Raw genomic sequence first — 27,187 nt, 5'->3', positions numbered from 1 at the left:
GAGCAGCAGAATATAATTAGAGAGCTCTACTTTCAGAAGATCATCCTTTTTCAACAGGTCCTGCCTCTTGCTGGGATCTGATTGCTGATCTCGCCCTTGTTTTCCATTTTACATATTAAATACAAGATTTTACAACATAGTTCAGTGTATCAGATGTTAGTTTTCAGCCCAAATGTGTGATATCTTCAAATATGGCAGCAGTCAGTCTCTTTTCAAGTCATTCATTTAATACTCGGTTCCAAAGGCAAATTCAAAGGGGGATTTATACCTAAATTCTTGTCTGCACTCCTGAATGAAATGTGTCACAATCCACTTGAGTTAACTAGACTCCCATGCCATGCTTAATCCAATAGTTCATACTTTTTTTTTCCCCTACTTTTAAACATTTCCATGATAGCCAAGCATCAGTTCAGCAGGTGATGAATCTTACGCGGCTCTTCATCGGTCTCCCTGGGTGGGCAGCTGTACAGCAGGCTGACAGAGGCAGGACGGCTTCTGCCAGAGCCCAGTTCAGGTAACTGCTGCAGCTCCTGTATCTCAGGCCTCGCACGCAACCTCCGAAGGCGCCTACCCAGAGCCGAACGCTAGGAATGCAGACACCTCCCGCCAGTTGGGATGGAAAATTTGGAACCAATGAAGAATATAAAATGAGGCTCTTGACATATATGCATGATGAAGTTTGTATATGGATGCAAAACCAGAAGCATTTGGCACGCAGGGTCTTGACAGACCTGACACCATCCCTGGAGGTATTTAAAAGACGTGTAGATGTGGTGCTTAGGGACATGGTTTAGTGGTGGACTTGGCAGTGTTAGGTGTTTGGACTCGATGATCTTAAAGGTCTTTTCCAACCTAAATGACTCTATGATACAACACACTTAGAAAGCACAAGTTGATTTTAATTTAATTATATGTTGGAAAAGAAAGAATATTATTGAACACCTTCAGTTGAGTCTGGCAGTTAATTTAAATAGAAGAAAACACCAACATCAAGTATCTTGGACCATAGAAAAGCCACTGTTCATCCTGGCAAGTGTATCAAGTATCACTGGCAAATAAAACACTGAGCTTCTGTAAGGGGAGACAGAGCAATTCAACTCCTGAAGCTCTTGCTCAGGCAGAATTTGCCACTAACACCAGTTCTTACACCAGATCTCATCAGGCTTGATTTGAAGGAAGTTGTAGGCTTGAAGCCATAAAGTTCAGTATTAGAAAGGTAGCTCCAAGGGGGGAAAAAAGCAAAAATCAAATTGTCTGCAATTTTGAGTCATGAACACATTCTTCTGAAAAGTTAAACAAGTGATTAGCAAGTTATCAAAACTGTCCATGCTGGACTACCTCCCCACAGAAAAAAATGGATGCTTTCATTAATAGTAATCCCAGAAAACCATTCTGACATGCTCATTTTTATTTTCGTCCATTGGCAATCAAAGAACTGTGCTTGTGAGGGACGGAACATTCTAATATCTCCATCATCTTTTCCCTTTCCCTTTCAAACTGAAAAGAGTACATCTCTTCATTTCTCTGTTGTGTTCAGCTACTCTTTTACAACAGTGGGTTGTGAAACCAGAACTCCCACTGACATAGGATCAGAGACAGGCTTAAGATTTTAAAGGTGGTTCTGAAGTCCTGAGAAATCCTTCAAAAGCTGTATGCTTTTCACCGTGCTGAATTGCTACTGTCTTCAGATCTAATCTTTCCAGCAGTTGATTTTCCCTTTATCCTGTGTGACCAGACTTCTCCCATAGCAGAAATTATGGTTCCGGCTTTCCTAAAATTCTATAATTCTTATTCCCGCAGTGGCACAAAAATGGGTCACACTTTGATTCCTGTTTACACTAGCTTCACAAACTTCTCCATTGCTTTTATCATGCAGATGGTTGTATGTAAGAAAACATATTTGTTAGATGTAAATTTTAGCTGCTTGGGGTCTCTGTCTCTATGTAATATCTAGCCTAATGTCACCACAGGACAACATTGATGTTTTCATTTAAAATTAGAGTAAGCAGATGGGACTTCTCTCATCCATAGAGTAGTAAATTAAAAACAAAAGTAACAATTTTTTTAATGTTGTACTCTGCTGGGATGAGAGTTTGGCATTATGACATCTGGTCTAATTTGAGTATTCCAGTAGCTGCTGTACAGTGTTTACTAAAACACTGAAACGAAGCCTCCTAATATTATTTTTGCATAATCCCTGTGAACATGCACACAGAAAGTCTGTGCTTACCCACCTCTCAGCAAATTAAAAAGCCCAGTACAGACTTGGCTACTTTCATGGCATATGTCAAGTAATAATCGCTATTAGTTGAAATGATATCATACCAAGTCCATTTGAGATTATCTGTCCATGAAGACAATGGGAAAGAGAAGAAGAAAAGAGATACCAGTCTCCCAATTTGTATCTTTGAAAACTTCTTTGCAAGTAAACAGCTTTGTCTCAGTAATATTTAGAACTCAAATTTTCTGTGAATCTTCCAACCATTAGGGCAAGTTATTGAGATTCCACTGAATATTCAAAACGTTTCTTCAATAGGTAGAGACCTTATGGTGCCAAGAAACTATCAATAGTAACTTAATTTTTGTCCTTTAAACTATTAAACCTTTTCATCTTTAAGCAGACACAAAGCATGACTAGTAAATGATTAAATAATTTTCAAGAGTTCAACATAACGTGCCACGGATATGCCATAAAATTGAAATGCCTCTTCTATTTAAATATAAAATCCAAGTAAACACACTAAATAGATAGATGGGCAGACTGCAGTTCCCAGGAAATAATGCCTTTTGCTCTACTGTGGAATAAAAAAGTTCTCATTTGTAAATCATTGACTCTAATCTGGTCAAAAAATTACCTGCTGGAAACTGTTGCAGTTGCTAGTTGGTCTCAGACCAAATATTAGTAAGAAAATCAAGACAGGCATCTCATTCAGAGGTAAAGGAATCTAGCAGATACATTACTGGATAAACTTTGAACAACTGAGCTCCGTTCTTGCTTGACTGCTGGCTGAACTGACGGCAAGTTGCAGCTGTGCTGTTTCCATAAAATGCCTAAGATTCTCCATCTGTAACAAAGGAATGAGGTTAGTGTTAGTAATAATTCTAAATGGTATTTATATGGTGCTTTGAAAAAAACCCAGAAGTAGTGTGATTTGTTTGGGGATGGGTGTGGTTTTTCCAGCAACTAACTAGTTCGACTGACAGTGAGAGAATGCATTTGTCTCTTATACTTTAGGTTTCAGTTTGGAACTGAGAGCAACAAGTGCTGAGGTCAGCAGGAATGCAGTGACCTTCCAGACATGACGGATGACTTCCAGCTCCAGCTCTGTACACCTCACTACCTTTTCATGAGCACTACGGGTACTCAGAAAGGAGACATTCTCTTAGATTTTTCAGGAAAACACTTCTGGCAAATCCAGCCAAATACAAGTTCTTTTTATATACTTACCTGACTTTTTTAGGGAAAATTAACACTGTGTCAACCTGAGAGGAAGTGCTTTTTTCAGTAAGATTGTATTAGGGCTTCATAAGCATTTACCTTCTGCTTCTAGCTAAGGAGAATGAACAGTTAGTGATACTAACTGATATGAGAAAACAACAAGCCTTGTGTTTATTCAAAGGTTATGCAATTACTTGAGTTGATATTTTTGTTCTGTGACAATAATGATACAATATTTTACACAAATATAATAAATAATGAATATTGTGAATGCTGATATTTTAAGGAATTGTATTGAGAGAAGAAAAAAAATCTTAGTTGGTCTTAAGCGTCATACAGATTTGCTGTGCAAGAGGGAATACGATGAATAAATATACTACAGTCTTATGTGGGTAATCCCATATGCATAGTGACCCTGGAACTGGGGCTCTATGCAGGTGCACAGCAACATCAAAATTTATGCGATTTTAGAATTTAGACCCTAATATGGAAAATGAACTTTCCTCCTGAATCAGCCAGCATGTCTGTACTTTCATTGGTGGTAGCTAGTACACAATGTTCGAAGGACTTCGAGTCGCCTTCTTTCCAGACACCTAACCATATTCCATATTAGTATTGGTCAAAATCAAACTTTTTTCATGAAGAATTTTGAACAAAGAAATCTTAGATTTTTTTCTTTTGCTTTTTGCTTTTCAGTCTAGCTTTTATGGTGGGAATAAAGAACTGGAGTCCAAAAGCAAGCATGGACAGAGGGCCATTTAAAGTACCCATTTGGAAACCTGAAGGATCAGGTATGTCTTAAGTAACACCTCCTTCTGTGGACCTGAAGTAGGGGGAAATGTTAACCTTCGTTCAGGGTTTCTTTTGAACAAATAAGGAAAATTTCCTTCTTTTAGACAGATGGCTAAAAAGTAGATGTTTCCTCTTTTACCCTCATTTATCTCAGTAGCTGAACTACTCACTGAAGAGGCAGGGTATTTCAGTTCACAGCTTCTTCTATCCAGGGAATGGAAATTCAAATTTAAATCCTTATCTGTCTTTCTGGAGAGTGCTTCGTCACCACTGTATGTTGTACCATGTGTATATCCGTAAGTATGCGAAAGAGCATTTTTCTCAGTTTTTTTAGGGAAGCAGTTTATTTTGCATGACATACTAATTAGGGAGCAGATGCACTCCTTTACAGTCGAATCTTATGGTTAGGACACTTTCCTGGGAGGGAGGAAAAATGCAGGTTCAGATTCTCTAAAACATGGGAAGTAATTCAAAACAGACCTCCTGCACTCCGCTGTGTTCTGAGAACTGGATATAAACAGTTACCACCAATTATCACTCCTGTATTCTTCCAATACCACATTTTAAAGTTCTCATGAAATTTTAAAGTTCTCATGAAATTAAAAATGAGCATTTTGTGCTGGAACAGTTTTGTTCTTTAGTAGTAATGGAGAAAATAGAATCTGGTCTTTGCAAGTAGCATTCCCATGTGGGCTCCAGAAATATATTTTATTGTCTTTAGGGCAAGAACTAATTCAGAGAAAGGCTCTTTTATTTGCCATCTATGAATCTTGACCTTGACCTAGAAAGTCTATCCTCACTGTTGCATGAGGGGCAATTAAACTTCTGTGAAGCAAAACCTCCCTATCATAGCAAAATACGTCAAGTGTATCAGAGCTCAAACCTCCAACCTCATTTTATTCCCTTTAAATGTGCCAAGCTGCCTCACATTAATTTGAATAAACTGAGAACAACAGCATTTAATAGGTTTGAGAAACTTGAAAGTTTCTTTAATTTGTTTTGGGTTGTTCGGGGGTGTTTTTTTGTTGAGGGGAGAGCAGGTTTCCAAAATAAGACAGACATACATTTCCAAAACCAGACATAGGGCTCAGACATTTAACTGAACTACACTGGTCTAAGAAGTTACTGTGCACCAACTGAATCTCGTAGCTGTTAGTAACGGCTCGTGTGCTCACTAATAGCCTTCCCTGCTTCTGAGCTAATACAACTTGGGGAAAAGCTCAGAGTAACAGACTGTTGCATTTTACTTGGGGAGGGGGGCAGGCTAGAGTACACACATGAACTGTTCTATTATGGCAGCTCAGATGATGAGCAGTAATTTATTAAGCTTCTATTACCAAGTGGTTAATACACTGATCACTGCTATCCTTTCACAGACTCCAAGGAGGTGGGAAGTGTACCCAACCAGAGCACATACTGTTGAACAAATCATGGTCAGACAGCTCACTGATTTCTTACATAAAGCAAAGGTGCTATTAAAATTCAAGTGGATCCATGGATCCTCAGATTCACACTATGCATGAAGGAGCACAACATAAAATCTCTGATATTCTGGTTTTTGTCAGTAGTGTCTGACCACAATAAAGGTTTGCTTGTCTCCAAGAAATGCAGGTAATCATTGTTTTGCTGAGATCTATGCTTAAATATGCCTTGTTTTCTTATATATCCAAATGAAATGCATCCAGAAGCCCTTTTTAACTTACATCCTTGAAAATGAGAAAGTTTACAACAGGAAAGAGGGTCCTTGATGCTGAAAATGACATATAACTCAGCTTACAGTTTCCCTAGTAAAATCAATGCTTCTAGAATGCTGGATCCCAGGGTTTTGCAATTCCGCATTGATGTCATTCACCTTGTTTCCCATGAGAGCCTTTCTGAAATACTGCTATTGAGTAACATGCTCGCTAGTATGAAGGGAATAGAGAAGGAGTAACCTTTGCTGCTTGAGTAAAATGCAGAATGACATAAAGCATCCAGTTCACCCTCCTTTAGGGTGTTTAAGACACAGAACTCATTTTTCTGGATGTAAAGCAGACAGTGACACTGCCAGCAGCAACTGTGTCAGCTCAGGTTCTCCTAGCAGGAGGGACATACAGGGTAGCTGGAGAGGGAAACACAACAGATGCCACAAATGGAAGTGCTCACTTAGAGCCCACATTTAACTACATAAAATGAGATGTGGGGCATGTAAAAGTTAACAGTGACTCTTCAAAACATAACAAATGCAACTGATCAATAATCCAAAGTATAGAACAATTAAGATCTGTTTAAACTGAGGGTCCCAGCTTGCATCCAGAGCATCCATATCTAGATGTGGATGAATAATGAATGGCTTGGTTTGGTATCTTAACCACAAAAACATTCAAGAGAAAAATTAAAACACAGATCAGGGAAGTATGAAAGGGAAATGTTTTGAGTAGAAAAACCTTTCCCTTCCTCCCAGAATACCTTAATAAATTACATAATAATTACATTACATGTCATATTGTTCAATCAAAATGTTTTATACCCTATTTTATATTTATCCTCATTAAAACAGTTTTTCTATTGTGTCTATTTTTAAAGGAAAAATTATACTTAGCAGCTTTTAGGAACCCAAATATCAGAATGAACTAGATACATTTTTCAAGAAGAAAAAAAAAGGAATTTTGAAGAGACATGCACAGTATAAAATATATTATTTCTAAGTAGACTACGTTAACATTTTATACTGCTTAGCACTAAGATGATCATTACAGGACAGGACTTATGTCATACTATATCCATTGATAAATTAGAAATTAATTTTAATGAAAGACAAAATATTAAAAAAGCAGAGTTATTAAATATTTAGAACATGACTGCCTTATAGTGGCTAAGATCAACTAAAATAAAATTCATCACATTTTTTGTGAAAGTAATCTAGATATATTTGGATGCTCCTCAAGCCATTAAAATAAAAGTGACAGCTATTGATAAGTTTAGCATTTTCCCAGCACTTTCTTCTTATTGGAATGGCTCTGTGAACAAAGCTGGTTTTGTTAACTTGGGACCAATTAATAAAGCAGTGCCTGCCAGGATCTGTAGATCATCAAAACACTGATTAGGAGGGCTATAGCGACTTTGTTTCTCTGTATAAAGAAGTGATCATTTCCACTGCCTACTAGAGAAACAAAAATTTACCTACAAACCCTACCTACTATTTAAAGGAAGGGAAAAGATGTGAATTGCTAACTATAGTCAGGGGGAAGTTCTTCTTTTCTTTTCTTTTTTTTTTTTAAATGAGTACACTCTGTCCATCTACTTATAAAGGTGGCGGATACTCTATGGTTTTGTTATAGTCTATCACTACATATTATTCTATAATGTGTTCTATCATAAGAGCTTTTAGTTGAAGTTCAATGTAATCTCTAGGTTGCAACTCAGCTGGAAATGTGGCATGTCTACTGACCTGCACTAGAAAAGTGCAGCAATCTATATACAGCAACAAGGCAAAAAGATAGGGAAAGGCCCACAGCCCTGCGTTATCGATGGGATACTTTGCAATACTAGGTTTCCATTGTTTAATGAAATCCAAAATAGGGAACATGCAATTCAGTCCCCTGGCAGATGAAGAACTGCAGTTAAGCTCGTGTTTTCTCAGGACTGCTATTTCTCCACTCATGCCTCCTCTTTTACTTCGAACTCTTACATGAAATCAGTCTGTTAAGTCCCTCAGATGTTTTTCCCATAAAGCAGCTACCTGATGGCACTCCCATCATCTTAGTATGAGCCTTAGATGTGGCCTGAATAGTACACAGCTCCGCACAGGGTGAGTTTCACTTGGCTGAGTGCCAGAAGAGAGATGCAAATAGCTTGAGATGGCCCATGATGAAGATTACAAGTAGCACTTAAATGTCATTGTTTCCATGACCTGTTTCATTTCATGAGTGCACTGGGGTTAAAAATACTGTTCTGTCTGCTGCACACTGTGTTTGTGATTGGGGCAGACTATATCTGTCAGAGAGAGAGAACTATAGACAAATACAGCGAGATTAGATGCGCCAAGGCTGACTTCCACTGAGACATGCTTTGTACAGCTTCTTCTGCATTGAGCTCACCTGCTACATCAGTTGTTTTCAGACCACCAGAGTCCCAGGATGAGCCTCAGCTGTGGTAACGTTTAGGATGCATGCACAGCTATTCTGGGTCCTGCATGGGAAATTCTGCTAATTGGGTAAACCCACTCTAGTGTACAGGCACCAACTGGCAGACACAACTTTCACAATGAGAGAGATCCGTAATTTTCAAATGTAACTAACAATTTGTGACAATAAAGCAGCAACAGGAGCCAAGATGCTGGCACTTCTTCTTGTCACCTCTTTCAAGCACAGTAACTAGAATTTGCATTTGTTTCTTTTCCAAAGGCAGTTACTTATTTTATAAAGTAGGCATTTAATGCATGCAGTTTCTTTGGCAGGATTTTATTTTTAAGCCAAAGTCTCTAAAGAGTTTAGTGTTGTGTCTCTTAAGAAAAGAACCCGAGTAGTATTTAATTAATACTGTATCAAACCAGAGAAATGTCACCATCCACACACACTGTAGAGATCAGAACTGTCTCAAAAAGGGTAAATAACATAATTGTGATACAGGAAAGTGAAGATGATTGAAGTATACAAAATTATGGGTGACACAGACATGGTAAAACAAAAATTCTTGTTTAAACTTTCTAATGATGACAAAGGCAGTGCACTTCAAACCCACAAAAGCTAACAGTTTATCAACGTACAGTGTAACTGTCCATTGTCATTCATGATACAGCATCTTGGTTAAACAGTTAGCTACATCTGTGTCTCCCTTGTCCAGTGCATATCCCTGGCTCGCAGGGCTCCTTTGAGGGGAATTTACAATTTTTTCATTTTTAGACCAGGCCCTGGGCTACAATACGCAGGATATCAATCATTCTTACCCTGGAGGTTAAACTCCACAAAGAAGTCTATGCATGGAGGAGGGTCAGTGCCAGAATAACATTGCTAGAAGAAAAGTATTCTTTATTTGGCATTTGGCTGTGGGCATAAATCTTTAAAGACAAAAATAAAAGGACAGAAAATTGGAGGGGAGATTTTTAAATGCTGGCTTAAGCATTGGTAGGGAGTAGGTAGACTAAGTAGGAGTAGCTTTTTCAGATACCCTAAGTTCATTATCCTGGTTCCCCTGCGGCAGACTTCACAAGGAGAGCCAACAGGCAGATGAAGAAACATTAACCTGAGCTGGTACTTTCATACAGCACTGTGTTGCACTGTGGAGGATACTAGTTCAAACTCCAAACAGCTTATTGCTGTGGTAGCACAGAGCTAGCTCTGAGCTAAGACCATCTGCCTCTCAGCGGCACGCATTAGGCAGCCCAGCACCGTGTTGATGTAAACATACTGCTTTAAGTTCTGGAAGCAGCTCCTGCATAGTTGCTCAGTGCTCCACTGTGCAGCAAAGACTGGCCCTCTCTCTTGTTAAAAACCTCCTACTTTAAATCTTGCCACTTTGTTTTGGTTTGGTTTTTTGTTTGGGTTTTTTTGGGGGGGAGTCCTTAACCATTTCTTGTCAGAACAAGTTTCACAGGCTGTCTGGAAAAGGAGGTAGAGTCATTAAATCTAACAGTTCTGTCGTCATTTCTTAACAGCTCCTAAGTGTCCCTTGATGGATGGCTGTCTGGAACGATATCCTCCTTCCTGCTGATATTCCCGACCAAACCCAAGCAACACAAAATGTCTCAGAATCCCAGCAATCACTTATTAGGAATAAATTATTACACAGCACTCCAGATCTTTTGCAGTCATCTACAACACACTAATCCCATATAGCATTTGAAGAGGATTAGACAGTGTGTGGATAATATGCACATTTGCCGTTTTGTTAGATATGAGAGAAAGGCAAAGAGACCCTGAAACCAGGATTCACTGTCAGGGGTTAGAATGAAATGTCCCCTCTTGGTGGATTATTGGCGCAGTGTGATGGACTAGGTGGCCTCTTTAAGGTCCTTTCAGGTTTAGGGTTTGCCCATGCCCTTCACATCCCATCCATCCCCACCCTGGTTTCTATAATAAACGGGTTTTTGAAATTTCTGTGAAGCATCTGTTAGTGTCCACTGCCAAAGGCAGTATAACGCAGAAGCTGAACTATAGGTCCAACCAGCTAAGACAATTCCTATGTTCTTTTTGGCCGTTTTAATAAACCAAAGAAATGGAGAACTCATTTGGAAATTTCCTATACGCCAAGAAAATACTTAATTTTAAAAATACAACTTGAATTTTATGACGGTAATTCCTATCAAATATTATATAGGCAGAAGCTGCTCTATTTCATTCAGCTTCTGGAGAAAAATAATTATGCTCTTTACAATTTGAAGTGCATTTGTATTCCTTCCAAATAGTCCTATTACAACAAATGAAGTACTTACTATACATCTTTTTCCTGCTGCTTTTCAACTTAAATTTAATTTTCACATAGATTTATTTAAAACAATTCTCAATGTGACTCAGCCAAATGATGAATTTATGGAAGGTTTAGTAAATGTGTAATCTAGTTGAAGTTAAAAATGGCTACTATGTAATTCTGTGCCTAAATGAAATTACCCATTGTAGCCAGCTATTGTGCATGCATTTAAAGCCTATTTCTTGAGGCACATATTCAATCTTTAACTGAAAGAAAGCATAGTGCAAACATGTTGCTAACAGAAAAATGTATATATACATATATAGCATTAAGTATATATATGTATATGTATACATATATATACATAAGCATAGTATTAAGCAAATGTTTCAATTTCTTTTTTCTGTTCTCTGAGCCTGCTTGAGCAGTTAATACATATATGTGTGTGTATACATTCTGTATATGCAGAGAATACACTATATATATTGATGACATCTTATTTTTTGTTGCTTATAATAAATACATGACTGTCTCTGTCCAAATGTAAATAGTTTAAATTTAAGAAGAAAAGTTAAATCAAATGAATGTTGCAGAGCATAAAAATATTTGTAATGAGATCGCACTGCAGAAAAGGTTTGTGACTTGTATTGATAATAGAACAGACTGCGAGAACTTTGCCTTGGGCAGTGTGATTCTGTTTTCTGTTCCATTGTTGGCACAAAATCAGCAGTTACACCAGAGTTAAGTCTAAAAATCAGCCTATCTCTGATAAAGAATGCTTGAGTTCAGCATGAGATGTTTACAAGTTCACCATTTTTAAGAGGGGGCCCCAAAATTTTCTGAGAGAGAATGTGTCATTGAGGTTTCAAATGATTTCAGGAGTTTTGACCAAGTAATCCACACTAAGGTTGGTCAGGATAAAGTTTATTTCTCCCAACCAAATATGTAAAAATTGAGCTAGTAAATTCTCTGTCCGTATCACCACAACTATGTCCCAACTACAGACTTGGTGTCTAATCCAAAACCCACTGCATACAATTTGTCGGAAAACTTCCATCTTCCCCACAGTTCGGGATGAAGCCTGTATTTCCTACTGCAGTAGTACTTTATGCTATTTATTCAGTAATGTCCTGATTCATACAGAGGGATTTCCATTACCATCTTTGCAAGAATTAGTAGATACACAGAAAGGTGTAATTCCACATCCTCAGAGATACTGAGGCTCCCGAAGTCAGACTGTATTCCGTAGTTTGCATTGTAGCCCATCCAGCATGCAAATTAGACTTCAGTTGTATAAATTGCTGAGACTACTTTATTCTTTCTTTAAACAAGACCAAAAAAATCACAAACTGTTTCATCTTCTTTTCCCACTATTTTCATTTTTGATGTTAAAAGGCTGACAGCTGCACGCTAAGGAGATAGGCTTACAGTGGAATTATGACAAGGTAAGTGAGTGAACATGCCAGCTCTTTTGAGGTAACTGTCTCTGAGTATGCCTTTAACCCACAGCACCTCAAGGGAAAGGCAGTAGAGCTTATCCAGCTTCCACGGAGGGGTTACCTAACGTGCCTGTGTTTCAGGGAAGATGCTGAACCCTGTCTGTTATCACAGGCTGTTTAACTCAATGTAAGATCATACCCTACTTTACCCTATAATAACTTCTTCATGACTGTGATGTTACTTTTTGATACAGGATTAATGGAGTGCAGCACATACTCAGATATGGATTATAAGGACTCATTTTTCATTGTTAGTATCTCCTGCCTACTATTAAGCTATACAGCACAGTAAAGTCTGGAATTTAAAACAGTACCATGTTCAAAAAAACAGAATTCAGAACTGTTTTGCTTCTTGTTGCTTTGCTTACTTTAAATCACAGAGAATGTACTGAGAAAAGGCTAAAAGGTTTTGATTTGTGATTAAGTGATGGGTTTTAACCAGATCCCGTTTTATAATCCTTTGACCTGTGTATCAGAAGTTTCCAACAAACGTATTTTATTGCAACAACAGCCCATCAAAGGAATGGCTTTACATCACGCAACCAGCATTTCCTGAACAACGGTACAAAGGCATATGGAGCTCCTAATAGTTTAACTACTGAGTTTCTCACATTTGGTTAGCTTTCCCACACGGCAGCACGAGGGGCTGCTTTCTTTGGAGAATTTTATACTCATGATGTACAGTTCCGAAATAACAGTGAAGCCTGGACTTATATGAAAGCCTCCAGAGTTCCTGGATTCTTCAAAAGGCTCATAAAATCTCTGAAGTTGATAGCACCTCCTGTTTTGTCTTCTGCATTCAGTGAAAGGGAAGGTAGAGAAGGCATTTGGTTTTTGTTATTTTGAAATGAGCTAGTGAAAAGGGCCTGCCATAAACAAAGCTTATGAATAAATGAATGCATCTGACAAAGAACTTAATGATCACATGGACTGAGCCCAAATTCTTGATCAATGAATCATGCAGGCTGCTTTGTTTAGGCTTTGGCAAATCAATACTCCATTTTGTTAAACAAGGAAAATAGATTTTTTGTGGGGGTGCTCTGGATTAATTTTTAAATATAAAGTGTCAGACAAAGAAAATCTGCAAGGGTGCTTGACAGTACTGCTTGGAGCTTTTCAAATTTCTTTGCTTCTTTGTATTTATTGTCTTGTTACGCTTCTTACCAGGTGACAACACAGAGCAGATGACCAGTTACGGTAAAGAAACAGTAAAATTTAGAAGACTATATTGTAGCTACAGAGCTGTGAAAGAGCTCATGACTTTGCAGACTTATTAGTATGGTATAATTATGTCTCTATATTAGATTGCTATTAAATGAAGTGGGATTGGTAAACAGTAGGACCCTCTCCATTTCATTCTCTCCCTGGGCTTGGAGCACCCAGCACATGAATACTTTTTCTTTTTTCCTTTATCATATCATGTTGGAGTTTTGTTTGATGCAGGTGATTACATTGTCCCTCAGTGACCTGCCACACCTGTAGCAGGCAAAGCAACTCCAGTATGTAGTCTGTTGGGTTTTTATGATAGAAAGTACAGAAGTCAAGATTCCTAAAGGGATTTAGGTACATAATGATGCAGATAGACCTTGCTCAAGTGCTAAGAAATAAATTCAGGCTGGATGGTAGAAAGTTTCTATCCAGCAGCAAGGTTATGCCAATTCCACAGGAAGAAATTTATTTAAGTAACTCATGTGGGTTCCTGACAGTGGGTAAAACTGGTACCTAGTTATCAAGAAAACTTGATTGGTTTTTGAAAATTACTCCTGCAATATCAGATGTATCAAAGGTATGAATATCAGATTCTCTTCTGATTCTTGCCCCCACAGCATTTTCAAAATGGATAGAGCAGACTGGGCAATTCACTCCTGCTGAAAGGCAGTGGAATCCCGCTCCCCAGTCTACATTCTGCTCCAGTAATTCTGTAGATCACACCAGACATCTACATGTACTTTGAATGCCATCATACTTCTCTAATTCTGTCCCCAAAATGTTGGGTCAGACCTGGTGCCATGAAACATGTGAGTATTGCTGAGTTTGCACCTGTCCTCTTGATACAGCAAACTACTGAAATTCCTGGCTCTAGGGCTCAATGAGTGAAAAAACTCTGACTTGAGAAGAGAACAGAAAATTTCTAACCTCATCAAGAAAATGACAGTGTCCTGCACTTGATATTGCCTGAATGGCATTGCCTGAACAATATTCCTGAAACATCGCTCCCAGATAGATCTAAGTAGAGACAAAACGCCAAATCTGATTACGTAGATCAAAGTGGTCTGCTTCTACAAAGCTCTGAGTACTGACAGCTCACGTTGTCAAAATTAGATTTGTGGCTAAGTGGAATTTTTCATCATCATAGCAATTTGTTTTGCGTACTTAACAATGAATTTAGGGGCCTAACTTTAAGTAGTCAACATTGAAAGCTTTGGTTTTCTAAGAAAAGCTACTGCTGCCCAGATTCCCAGAGTTATTTATTACCTTCAGCAACATATCTTGTTAAAAAGGGTGTTCAAAACCAACTTCCAGCAGGGAAAACAACCAGTATTGAGATATGGATAAGAAATGACCCCTTCCCCTAGCCCTGTTGGTTACTGGTCCTTCATGAAGCTTATATATGCAAATACTGCCCTGTCAGAAAATGACACTGTGACTTTAATGAGAAAGCTGAACAAGAAACTGCTGTCTGAACTATGAATTAAGCATTCTGTATGGTCACTGCATTGAGTCAGTGAAAGAAAAGAAACCAACTGTTCTGCAAAAGATAAATTATTATCCCCTAAAATGGTTTATGTTCCCTTGGTTATTTGTAGCGAGTGATTGAAAGTCGGGTAGAGGACACAAGCTATTGAACAAATCACTGGGGACTCTTCCAGGTTTGGTCTGTTAAAAAACTTCACAAGTATATGAGAAAATTCTGTACAGAATAGGACAAAATGGAGCAAAATAGAACAAATCCAAATCAAGGATTATGCCTTACAGGAATGCGCAAGCTTAAAGATGGTTAGAGGAGCTAAAATCTGTTTGCTATTTTAAAGCCTGAGCTGGGTTATTGGAATGCTGGCAAGTCCTCATTCACAGAAGAGGAAACAAAACAAGAAACTGCCAGCAAGTAAAAAATAAGCTTATTCACAAAAGTAGAGTATGTATTTTGCAAAGCTGTTGGCTTGATACTCTCAGGCTGAGACCACCCAGAGGCAAACACTCTTTCCATTTAAACAGAAACTAAGGCCTCATAGCACTTCTTAAAATCAGGCATTTTTTCCTATTCTAACATTGTCCCTGACTGCAGATTCACACATTGCTGAAGGTCTTTTTTAAATGCAAGTAGAGCTCGATATTAATAGTAGCACAGTTAGTTAATGTCCTTTTCTTTATCAGCTTGGGATCAAATGTTCTAATGAAAATCAATAGAGTATTTCCCCATTGTGTCTCTGAAAGCAAGAACAAATACATACATCAGATAAAATGATTATGTTTTCACGAACGATTAGCGTGATTCAAGTGATACACTACTAAAATAACTTTATGCAGAATCAGTGTTTTTTAAAACAGCATTTCACTTTCTCTTTCATTTGTCTACAAATATTTCTGTTTTGGCCTATGTTTTATGCAGCAGTATCAAATCACAACCCTGCTTCAGACTGATCCAGGCCATTAGCATCACCTCCATAATTAGAAGATGTGATCTTACTCGTTCACTACAGTATTGCTTAGGAGACTCAAGCACAGTGTGTTGTGGTAGCTGGACATTCAGAACACAAATTTCCCCATGCCTACTTCAGTGATTAATATGGAGAAAAATGTTTTGTGTTTAAGAACAAAATGACATATCAGAGATTTCCATAAGTAAAACACTAAGTCATACAGAAAACACAACAGAATTAAAGTTAAATCTATAGAAAAATTATGGATCTTAAGCAATAAAAAGCCTGAATTTGTTAACAGTTTGGATGGCAGAGTTGGAATGTCTCACATATTTTAATTTGTCTGATGTAAGCTTAATGTATCAGTGTGACTTGTTTTACTTATACGTGCTTGCAAATAATAGTATCAATGACCCTATTTTTACCTGGTTTTAAAGTCGGTGAAAATACTCTCCATTGCACAGCTCTCAACACAAGGTTGTACGTATTCATGACCAGGACTTCTATAGTCTACCACAATATAAATAATAATTTGTAATTATAACTTTTCTAGCATGTTAGAGAAAGGTAAAGAGGCAGCACTAGGTTTCATTGGATGTTTTACCAATACTTCTGAAAGGTGATTGGGAACCAAGTGCAGTGTAAATTTACACTGCATTTCCAAAAATAGGCAGCAGCCATTCCTTCTGGTGCTGTCACTGCCAGTGCAGTGCTTACAATGCTGGGATCTGAAGACCTTCATTTTACGTTTATGCATTTAATGTACTTGTTCTCATATAGATACAAAGACTGACATGCATCATAGAATACTCAGTAATCTGGTAGATAAAGCATTCTGCTGGGAACTGTGGGTTCAAGTCACCGCATGCAAAGAAATAAACTGGGATTATTGGTCATTTATAAAAAAGTCACTGTGTGGATTGAGCCCTAAAGGCAATAAAAAAGGACATTGCATGCTGTGGGGTAGGTCTAGAGAAAGATGACAAAGAACTGTAAGAGAAATAATGGTATACATAGTATTTTTTAAGGAAAGAAAAATGGCTTTCAGATCAAATGTAATGATGCTTTGACTCATTCAAGTAGTCTTTGTGACAATGTGGAGTAAGAGCTGCGGACGGCCATAGCAAGAGAGAGAGACATGGAAATCTCCAGTTCAGAGAAAGCTCAAAGTGTAATAGAAAGCAAGTTGGCTGCGTCTATCCCCAAGACAGAGATTTCACTCATCATTGTTACAGAATGAAAAATTTAAGAAAGCCCCAAGAGAAGAATTTTCTTATTTTACTCAAACGAAGCTTCCATCTGAAGGCACATATGCCACCATATGGGATCCATTTCAGGCATTCATTAGGAGAAGAATAATTAGTCTAGCATCATACCAGGAAGAAAGGAAGAGGCCCAGAGGATAATTACTTTAGAAACAGAAATAAAAGACCTTGAAACTAAATTTGCTAGGGACAAGTCTATGAAAAATGAAAGAAAAAGACCTTATTTATGGGAATTCTGAATTCAGTTATCAAGGAGAAGACGAAAAGGGGCATGCCTACGACAGGATTATTTTTAGCTTGGGGAGAAGCTGGTACACTATTGTTTTAATGATTACAGAAAACATGTAGTCTCATATTTCAGCCATTCACCACAAACAAGAAGCCTCTTCTCTAGTACAAAAGAGATTAAACACTTCCACATTATACTAGAAAGAACTGCACTGTATGTCCTCTCTTTGCAAATACACCATTATTAGTGCTACTGGTCATAGGCTTCAAATATGGCTGTGACCCTTTAAAGGTTGTCAAAAGGGATTATTCCTTTGTAAAGCTTACTATGAGACAACCTGCAAGAAAGAGAAATACCTGTATTATGTAAATAAAGCACAGATTGAATAACATGAGAATACAGAAGACTCAAAAATATGTCAGATTTGGGGATTTTTCTATGAGCAATTAAACATACTCCCTATACATCAACTTAATCCTAACCATGCATTTAGCCAACATATCTCTACTTCACCTTCTGGAAGGTAACAGATAGACACATCATATTGAATAAAAGACATACATTGTATAGTGCACCACAGTCTGTCTCTAAAGCCTCAGGCCCTAAGTAACTAACCCCTAATTAACTGCTGAGTTTGGAGTTTCTGTGCTACTCAAAAGGCCCATGGGAAGTGAACAGTGACAAGATTTGGCCCTTAAAAAAAGCACCGGTGACTGGATTCCTCCTCTTCATACCAGGAAACACCTGATATTCTGCAGCACTGAAATCGTAATGGGAAGTAAAGATTTGTCTAGGTAAAATCCTTTGATTGAGACAGCGGTCAAAGGGACAGTTCTTTGATGTCTGGAGCTCTTTGTAACAAAGAATAAAATGAGATCTCACATCGCTGCGTGTGAAACAGATGGTATGGGTTATGACAGTGGTTCATTCATATTGGGAACACTTGTTACAATGCATTATCTTTTAAAGATACAGAGAAAGCTATCTAGCATTTCGTGACTCACCTACAGTATAAACAAGATAATTACCTGGTTCACCTGCTAGAGCAGGGAGATCGATTATAGAAGCTAATTAGAGACCTGTTTTAAGCAGATATGAACTCATGAGTTTTCGTTATGGGTTCTTCTCCTCTTAACACACCACAGAGAAAACCATAGAACAACAGTGATTAGCCTTATTTCATTTTTATTGCTTCTCCCATTCAGAGTAAAACCACAGAAAGTTAAAAGTGTAGCTAATTTACTTTAGCAAGCCAGCAAATGTAAGTTAATTTCCCTGCTTTACTACTTAGAAAGCTCTGCCAGAGCATTAATGTCAAAGGAAAACAAAGAAAAAATACGTATCCATATGGAATATGAATGCAACTCATGGTAGCTTGACAAACAGTGGCAGGAAAAACTGTCACATTTGCAAGGAGGTAGCAGATACTGGTAGCGAGCATTTGAGCTCTTCGTTATTTGTACATGTCAGTAATGCAGCAGACAGATATACCAAGTTGTGACATTTGTTGATTTTTACTTTTCTGGCACTGGAGAACACTTGCGTTTCCTTTAAGTAGCAGTCTTCCTTACTGTTGTTGTTCCCAAAAGCAGAACATCTATAGCAGTGTCCACGAATTTCTGATTGCTCATATTTAAATACGTCATAGGTCTATGATCTGCAGTCATTTCCCAGCTCCACGTGATCTGTCAGACTCCAGGAGGGATTATTTTAGAATCTGTTCAGTCTGAAAAATTTCACACTGCATCTCCACCCACATGTGGGATGAAAAAACAAATTACTTGAGGAAGGCAGAAAGACACTAATGATTAGTACTTAATTCCCAAGTGACCTGCTGTCTAGTGCAAACTACAGTTCTGAGTAGGGCACTCAGGCTTCCAGCCCACTGGAATGAAAAAGGTATGACATATCTAAGCCACCAGACTTGGGCGTGAACTGGCACTGTCACTTGGAAATCCCAAGGAGCAAAATGTGGCCTGAACTGCACCCTTGTTAAACACCTGCAGCAGAGCTATTAAAAGACCTTGGCATTTTAGCCACAAAATTGTAAACTAAAACCTGCATTCACCAGGAAGAATCTAAACCCTTTAGGTTTTCATGAAGTCCTTAACAAACTGACTGTTTTTGAGAATGTTTGCCTAAATATTGCAAATACCAAGTAATTAGGCACACAGCTCACATCTCAGCATGCTGGGATGTACAAGTTGGGTATTTCGTCTCTCACGTGCAGGACCAAGGGAGGCATCATTCTAAGACCATGTCTGCTATATCGGGTTGTACATAAAACATGAAGCTTCCCCTGCTTCCCTTGCTCTTGTCCTGAGCACTGACTAGAGCACCAAACTGCATCTCTGTGGCTCCTGTTGAAGCCGTTTCATTTTGTAGGAAGTACTTGCCTGATCACTGAATCAGTGGAAAGTGCACAAGCAAGTGACTGACTCTAATGAGCAGAGCACTAACATGAGTAAGGGAAATGTTAGCTCACATTTGCTGCCCCAGTTCATTTTTAAATGCTTTATAGCTTATGTAAATGTAATAAGGTAAATATGGCTAACGTAATATAGCTTAAACAGCTTGGGATGAAGTCCTGCCCCAAAATGTGCTATTCCTGATGTTTCAGGCACTCTCATAGGTGACACAAAGCTAACCTACTTCCTCTCTAATCCCAATCCTAGAACCTCCAGTCTCCAAAACAACAAATGTTTTGGCTGGATGGCAAAAGCTGCTTCTCCCACTGATCGGCCAGCCTGCCTCTTTTGTGTCAGGCCAATACATTGATGCTGAAGGTTCCTTCCGAGACTCACTGTCCAGTGAGGCCCACACAAGTGAGGTAAATCAGGCAATGTAAACTGTTAACAGGATTAAACAACAGCAAAATACCCAGAAATTCAGCACTGTCAAAAATGAAGTGTCTTTGGATGTGCCCAGAAGCAGAAAGGGATACCTGGAAAGTGTAATGGGTGGAGAGAGACTCTGTATCTATACAGTAACTTCTCTGCAGAGACGAGCCTGCTCTGCCCTTACTCGAAGGCTACCACATGTAACATAGTCATATTAGTGCAGAGTTGAACCTGAGCCAGTAAACCCTTTCTCAAGCCTAGCAGCTCACCTTGGCGCTGTGCTAACTGAAGCTACATGGGCTGTCCTGAATGAAGGCAGAGCAAGCTTGAATTTGCGTGCAGAGGATCGTGTACAAACATTTCAAGAATTTAAGTGCCTACAGAGTTAATCAGCAACCAAGAAAGACCTTTACAGTCTCAAAGGTACTTAAATACTGGACTTACCTGCCTGGCATGGTATATTCCTGTATCTATGGCTATTGCACATGCAGATGCTCAGCTGCCCATCAGTCATATTAATACTTCTGCAAAAGCTGGGCAGTAACAGATACTAAACGTATGTAGCTGCTTAATTGTCTCACTGATAGAGTCATATTTACACCATTTGCTTTCTAAACCCATTTATTCCATGGAAACTAACACAACCTGGGTTACAAAAGCAGCTAATCCTGACTGAGTGCCAAACTTCATGGCAAGGTTTAGCACTGAGAATCCTAGGGCACAAGATGACATCCATCTTTGACCACAGCGCTGCAGTTCTACCTGCCTGCCTCCTCATTACACGCTAGGCTAGCATAGAAACTGCAAACAATCTTCTGAACAGGCCTTCCCCGTGCATTATGAGTCCATACATTTTTTGGGAACATGGATACCTATCTTGGGAGGTGAAAATTGTGCTCTCAGGCAAGGAACCAGGTTTAGGGATGGGTAATGCTTAGAAGATCTTAGCATGGACCTACATTCATTATCGAAAATGAAATTAAATATTTGACTAAATGCTTGCATTTATGCTATCAGATTGGTGCAGCATAAGAAACTACCCTGCAGTCACAGAAGGATACACTAGACATCTAATTTGAAAAAGGTTGCAGTGCATCTACTCCACATACTTCTTGATCTCCTACAGCAAAGTTAGCACCTCTGATAAAAAGACTAAAAGTCACAAGGAACATGCCAAAAAATGAGAAGGGCATACGCAGTGTCTTAGGCTCTGTGAGGACAGTGCCGTTGATAAATTTGGGAGTAATGATTCTTGTCCCATTGAACACAGCAATGGTAAAAAATCTATCAATAAAAATAATATTACACTTTAAAGCAGGCTTGGCACCAAGACCAAACTGTGCTTGTATTTGATGGTCATTCATCTCTGCTCAAAAAGAACTGATAGTTTTCTCTTTCCTTTTGACTTAGAGATCCAGTGAAAGTATTCACAAGCCAGAAAAAGGCTATCAGCTTACCAATGCAAGATGCCAATCAAAACTCTCATTAAAACCAAAGTGAGAAGGGGGGGGGGGGGGAGCCCCCTGAAAATCCCACCCAACAACAATACAGATTTAAGGGGTGGGGGGAGGAATATTATTTTTAAGAGACCAGAGTTACAGTAATATGAAGGTTTTATGTAGTGGTTCTTTATCAATTAGACAAAGGCTGGCTTTACACCTTAGCTCTTTAAATACCCTATCCAATAATTAATTTAACTGATATGGGACAGCTGTATCATCCCTGAATAAAGTGATTTGTTTAGATCTAAAAGCAGATGCCGTGGCAGAAGACAGGGGTGATCATTATTTCAAAGCTCTTTTTTATTTTTCCCTACTCTTAAGACTTGTGAAATTATTTATTTGACAATCTGCAAATAAAACTTGAGCTGTATTAGCATGTAGGCTGCTCAATAAAAGGGAAAAAAGGGAGAGAGAGGATTAATAAATTACATGCTAGAAATGGGAAACAAGATTAGAGGTGACATTTTGGCAATGTCTTCTTCACAGCGACGGGAAAAAATGAAACAAGATTAGTTCGAGGGGAAAGAGGGAGTCAATCAGTAGGAAAAATGAAATTTAGAAAATGTGAGAAAGACTGTGAAAAATGGAGGAGTTGACTAGGATAAAGGGTGCCATAAAAGTGCCTCCATAACAAAGAGGGACATCACTGCTATCAAAAGGTAAAAAACACTCAATGAATCAGAGGGTTAGAAGGTAGGCTGGAGAATAACGGGCTGATAGCAGTGAGAATGCACAATGCAGAGGATGACAAGATAAACAATGTATGTTACTGGTGCTACAAACACAAGAGGAGTGAGTTTCCCGAAGGCCTGTGTCTGTGTCCCTCCTACTTTCTTAACTCTCCTCTGATAATGTAGATAAAGGGTAAGCTATACACAATCATACAAGAAACAACAGTCCATGTGGATTCACAGATTTAGGCAAGACTGGATTTTCAGCCCGTTTGTTTGTTTTCATGAGTCAACATTGATAGATTGTATCCTACAGCAAAGCTCAAATATGCATATCGGGTTGCTTCCTCCAGCACATTACTATAGCAACAATTGAATCGCTGATATTTGACATCACTGGGGCTGCTGGTTTTTTCTGTTTTCCATGGCAAGCCAAAAGAATGCTCCAGCGTTGTGCTACCTTCTCTGCAAGGCCAACGGACCTCTTCTTCAACTTCCACACCTCCATCATGAACGCTTGGCTCCCTAGAACCTACTATCTTTCCGTTCCTCAGCCTCCTCTGTCACTGTTAAGATCTCCGTTCTTTTTTTCCTCTCTCCCCCTCTTTTTATACCCTGATAGTTGCAGTGGCTGTTTGAAACTCATTTCAAATGAAATGAGAACATGAGCAGGACAAGCAGGGACTCCCCATGCTGTTAATAACAAAGAGAAGTGATCACTCTGGATTGGCTGTAGCCTGAGCAGTTATTTCTCCTTTGATTAACCAGATCCTCCTTTCCTGGTATATTTGATAATGAGCAAAACGGATAGGGAGGGGGTAGAGTCCACTGCCATGAGATAATGAACTGGATAGCCGTCTGCCTCTTCTCCACGTGCTGGCACTCTGCCATCAGCACTCAGTCTCACGAGAAAGCCAAAGCACCTGTTGCTTCCGAGTACAATTAGAGTGAAGACAGCATGCATGGATGGCTTGCTCTCATTCTGCTAAACATGACATCTGCATGGAAATCGCTCTAATGCACATCTCGCTTGAAACACAACGCACATAAAGCAGCAAACTGGAGGGAGCAGAACAAGACCACAGCTTTGACTGTGCATGAGCCTCATGAGGCTCTGAGGATTTGTCCAAGCAAAGCCTGTCCTGAGGAGGAACACGCTGGCAGTTTAAGAAGCTGCCTCTCAACTGCTAGACCCAAATTATCATCTGAAACTGATACCTGTTGGTAATTGTGTGCGCTTATGACAGGATAAAATTCCCATATGCTACCACGAAAGTAAAGTTTGCAGGCCAGGCATGCTGTGAACAAGCTTGGAATTAAGAGCAAAAAAAGGCATAGCTATAAAAATCAACCCCTTTGGGGACAAGTGTCACAAGAGTGACTACTTGGTCACTCTTCATTGGCAGTTTTAGTCCCTGACTGTCTTGGGCCTCCATCCTACCATCCAAGGGATCCTAAGGAAAAAGCCAAACAAACAAAAAAAAAGCAAAAACCAAAAAGCCCTTTGGGTTTGACCCTATTAAAATTTACAGGAATCATTCCATTACTACCTTAGTAAGACCTTTCACAAAGATAGGAACAGGGCCTCAGTCCAGGACACAGAATGGTGGTATCCTGCTGTAATTCATCTTTATGTGAGTGATCATCTGAAGAAGGTGATTCCCCCAGACAACAGCTCATCTTACTTCTTTCGCAAGTATCAGTAAAACACTGATTATGCTTTCTTGCAGTCTTCTACAAGATGCAGGGTGCAGGAAGGCATCTTCTGTATGCAGTGGTAATTATCATCCCCTAAAATGCTCATGTTCCAACAGCAATTACTCCAAAGCATCTAAGTCTAAGAAACAAGGTAGGTGGTTTTTTCCTGTATTTAACTGTAGGACTTAACCAGTAACTGACTGTCATACCTTCCCAATGTTGACTTTTTGAATCATAATTCCTGTAACTATGACGGTATTGAAAAGTTACATCAATTTGTCAATGAAATTGAGAATAGTTAGTGTATAAAAGGTAAATTTTTATGTTCTAAGTCAGCAGGAATATTATGCTGCTGAAATATTTTTTACCTTTGAGAATCTGAAATGAATGCATGCTTTGCTCATGGTCTTAATGGGACATCATTTCACCTAAACACAAAATGCAGGTAGATGTACAGTATTTTCTTTTTAATTTATCAGCAGCCTATTTAGCATGATTTTACTTTTCAAGTATATTTTATTTTTAATGATAATTCTTTTCTAGATTGTTTCACAACCTGCTTTTAATTAGGACAACAGAAAAATTTAAATTTGCCTTTATTTTCCTTTCTCACAAAGTGTTCTTTATTCCCTATTAGTTTCCCACAGATAATTTTTTTAAATGAAGAGGTTTTGTTTCAGAATTTGTGATCTTCTGAACAGACTTTATAATAATGAAATATAAGTCTCTTTCATGCAGTAATCTGCTATTTTTCTTAGCTGTGTTTGGAAAGCTTCATATAAGGCAAGAGGTTAAGTAAGTCTCCGGTTCCCTAGGGGTCACTGTGCGGAACATGCAGATACATAATCTATACCTTGTATAATCTCTTAAAACTCTGCAAATGTTGCTTATCCTCTTGGCCTGCTTGTTTTTTAAAGTTGTGGCAAAAACATACTAGAAGAACAACAACAGTGTACAAAAAGAGACGTCAGCCAGTCCCTTACCAAATGCAAAACACGGTGCTTACTTAGAAGTGCTTGTCAGAAGATCTTTACTTCCAGATTGCTGAACTGCCATCAAAGACTCTCTGTTAACACGCATACAAATTTACCATTTGTTAAAAATTATTCTCAAGAGAATCCTTCCTAGATTTTTTAATCCATCTTGATCAAAGACCTTAAGGCAAGAGTCAGCAGTCAGAGCTGACAAAACATTTCTTACATGATACATAAGAAATTCAGTTTAATCTGGACATCACCACTTCAAAGTTTTAAGTTACCAAAACAAAACCAGAGTTAACATTCATGATTTCAACCCTACATGACTGGACATTTAACCATGCGCTGAATGCATGTGTATTAGCTGAATGACACTTAGACTTGTATCAATAAGTTTTCAAGATACTGGGCCAAATTTTTTCAGCATTTTTTCTTTTACTGACCTTAAAAAATCTTATTACTTACTGTGATTCAGCCAAAAATGCACCTCATGTAGTGTTGCCTTCATACCTGGAATAAAGACACTGGTGCTATGTTCTGAAGGTAACAGTGTTGCACAAATCTTAAGATGTTAAATAAGCATACTGCAAGATGCAAGGGAAAAGGTTTACATTTGAAATGTACACCAGGTAACGTCTAGCATTATGTGCATTGTGGAGATACAACTATCATACAGAATTAAAGGTAACGAAGGAAAAATTTGGCAGGAAGAACCAATGATTTGAAAGAGACATTTGACCAAATGTTAATCAAAACCAAACAACATAGATGTGAAAGTACGGTTAGTGATCACAGTTTTCAGTCCATTTGATATAAATTCTGAAGACGAAGGAATCACTAAAGTATGGCATAGTATTAGAAACAGAATTTGCACACAATGTAATAAAAAAGAAAAACTAAAAGAGAATCAATGAAATTTGGCAGAAAGCCAGACGTGATGAAGTTGCTAGTTCAAAAATAGCCCCATTATTTTAATTTTTTATCTTAAAAGTGGAAGACTTCTAAGTGAGGGCATTGAACTGGAGCTTTAGAAAAGTCATGTAAGTGTTGGGTAAAAGGAAATGGGATAAAGAAAGGAAGGAAGAAGATATAGAAGAAAAATTGTTTCTGGAAATTACATCCTAGAGGGTAGTACATAGCATGACATCCGACAGCAAATACCATAACAAAATGTCTAACTGCAAAAAGTAATCAAAGGTTAAGGAGCAAAACCGCTTACAAACACACTGGTACATAGGAGTAAATGAAGTTAAAAGACTGTAACAATGATAAGAGAAAAAGGGGTGGGCTCAAATTGTATATGAGATTGTTTTATTAATATGCATAAGAAAAGAAAAAAGGTTTGTAAGGGCTGAAAGGAGTACTACAGTGGGGAAAAGAGATATAGAACATAAAATATTTTTTGCCAGGGAATGACACCAAAAGAAAATAAAACTATATAAAAAAATGCCAGATAGGTATCAAAGGGAATCAGTTTCATATAAAAGAGGATCAAGAAATAACAGTACTTGAAGATTGACACAGCTTTAGAGTGAGCTGAGAGCTGTCCCAGAATTCCAAATAAAATGACAGTCGGTCAGGTAAGCCTCTCAGAGAGATGCACAGATGAAACTGCTTTAGGAAATAATTATAAGGAACCCAACATCTGTATTCTAAGAGAGAATCTGGTGAAATTCACTGCTGTATGGAGGATCTTTGCAAGTTCCTTGCAGTATTTAAGATTTCAGTTTAACAATTAGAGTTCCCAAACTGTCATAATAGAACTCAGAGCAACTGGTAAATAACATGAACAGTGAAGAGAGAAAATTTGCAGAGATGACACAATTTCTTAGGACGTACAAGGCATGAAGACAATTTCAGGGAGGGTGATTACACAAAGCTGAATGAAGGCACATCGCACAAGACAAAGTTCAATGACACAGTATTAGAAAGAATTATTTAAGCATCTGTTATTCATTGCTAAGTTCTAGATGAACTTCTTACAAGAAACAGGAAAAAGAATCTCATGAATTTTTGGACTCTTTAATGGAACCTTAGTACAAAGGAGAGACAAGAACGATTCTACAATCTCTCCAAATTGCTGCACATTAAGAGAGACCAAAGAGCTGTAAAGATATGTAGCCAGGTGTGTGCACGTATTTGTGATTACTGCCAGTCTTTCTTACAAAATTATTTTGTAATGAGATTAATATGACATGGTGTGCTGGTTTTGGCTGGGGTAGAGTTTTCTTCACAGTAGCTAGTATG

The sequence above is a fragment of the Gymnogyps californianus genome, chromosome 12, assembly GCF_018139145.2.
Source record: "Gymnogyps californianus isolate 813 chromosome 12, ASM1813914v2, whole genome shotgun sequence".
Lineage (NCBI taxonomy): Eukaryota > Metazoa > Chordata > Aves > Accipitriformes > Cathartidae > Gymnogyps > Gymnogyps californianus.
This window is presented reverse-complemented; position numbering follows the sequence as displayed.